The sequence below is a fragment of the Pinus tabuliformis genome, chromosome 9, assembly GCF_031772625.1.
Source record: "Pinus tabuliformis cultivar Carrire ecotype Pingquan chromosome 9, CPIR1, whole genome shotgun sequence".
NCBI classification, from domain to species: domain Eukaryota; kingdom Viridiplantae; phylum Streptophyta; class Pinopsida; order Pinales; family Pinaceae; genus Pinus; species Pinus tabuliformis.
In genome coordinates, this window is record NC_142307.1 from 971,518,379 (window position 1) to 971,519,775 (window position 1,397).

At 37.7% G+C, this 1,397-nt stretch overlaps 1 pseudogene; it reads left to right on the forward strand.

The window, feature by feature from the left end:
- Positions 1 to 213: 213 nt before the first annotated feature.
- LOC149151959 (probably inactive receptor-like protein kinase At2g46850) lies at positions 214 to 1,036 on the forward strand (annotated as a pseudogene).
- The last annotated feature ends 361 nt before the right edge of the window (positions 1,037 to 1,397 follow it).

Sequence of the window (1,397 nt, forward strand, 5' to 3'; positions counted from 1 at the left end):
CGATCGATTGAAGTAGTGAAGCTGAAAGGAGATATTTAGAGTAGGTAATGAGCATAGGATGAACACTACCATCATATCAGGTGCAAAATCTTGCCATAGCAGGCTTCAAAACTAGGTGGATACACAAAATATACATGGGTATTTGTTTTGTTATTTTGGGAAGTATATATTGTCTTAGCATGCCTTAAAATGATGTGGTAAATTTCAAGACAAATGAGTATTAGCCTTTCCTATCTTGTTATTCTAGCCCTTTTGGGTTCAGGGTTGCCTCAGGTCTTCTCGATTAGAGTGTTTTCTAACATAGCCTAGGGCACAAGCAAAAGCAGTGAAAGTTGTGGGAATGCCTCAATTCCATATCCTTTCTATATCAATTCAAGGCATTGTCAGCTGGATGGATTCAAATTGCAATGCTATAACAATACTACAAGGATTTAAGTGAACAAGCTTTACTATAATGTCCTCAGTTTCTCATCATATGGGATCATCATCGATCCTCTCTAATCTTCCTATCCTAAAAACCTCAAGGGCTTCAGTGTCAAAGGCATGAAGAATTATGCAAATTCTGTCAGCAACTTTCTCTAGTTGTCTGATTGCAAGAACACTACAGGTTGTCTGCTAAAGTGCAATATTCCTTCCATGCAGCACTACAATGAGAAGTTCATGTTTGATAGGAAATTTTGCTATCCCCTTCTAAATGCGACAATATGGCACCATGGAGATGATGACTTTTCTCACTTCTCCTAGTTGCAGTGCCAGAGTTTCATTAGTTGGATACTCACTCCCACATTGACCCATTTGGATGCAAAGTGTGGGCTAAAGTGGGAGTTGGGTGTTATGGCCACTTTTTGATGATGTTCACTATGACCCCAATGTGTTCTATCAACATGTGGTAGATGTAACTGAAAATGTGAGGTGTGCTTCTAAAGATGGCTATCAAGGAGATGGGTTTGGTCAAGGCACTGGATACATAAGAGTATGCAAAAGGCATGGTGAGAAGGCATATGATAAGGACTGTAAAAGAGATCAAAATGCCTAACTGTGAATCAAAGTTATAGTATCATCTTATCATCAGTAATCTTTTCCATCCCTTGGTGCAAACCCACAAAGGAGATTTATTCATAAAAATATTTGTACTTAAGGATCTATACAACACAGTCTATTTTTCCAGTTTGTTTTCAATAAAAGGATTGGTCCTGTCTTCTTAGGAATACATCCTTTGTACTCTATCTACAACATACCTAGAATGAAATTCAGTCCACTTTCCCAAAATGAAACAAAGTCAACCACAAAATCCTTAAAAAAGGAAGATAGAGAAAGATGTTGCAAGGTTTATGGCATACAACAACACTTTCAGAATGGTAGATAGCTACGTTAAATTTTTAAGAGTGCAGGCTTCA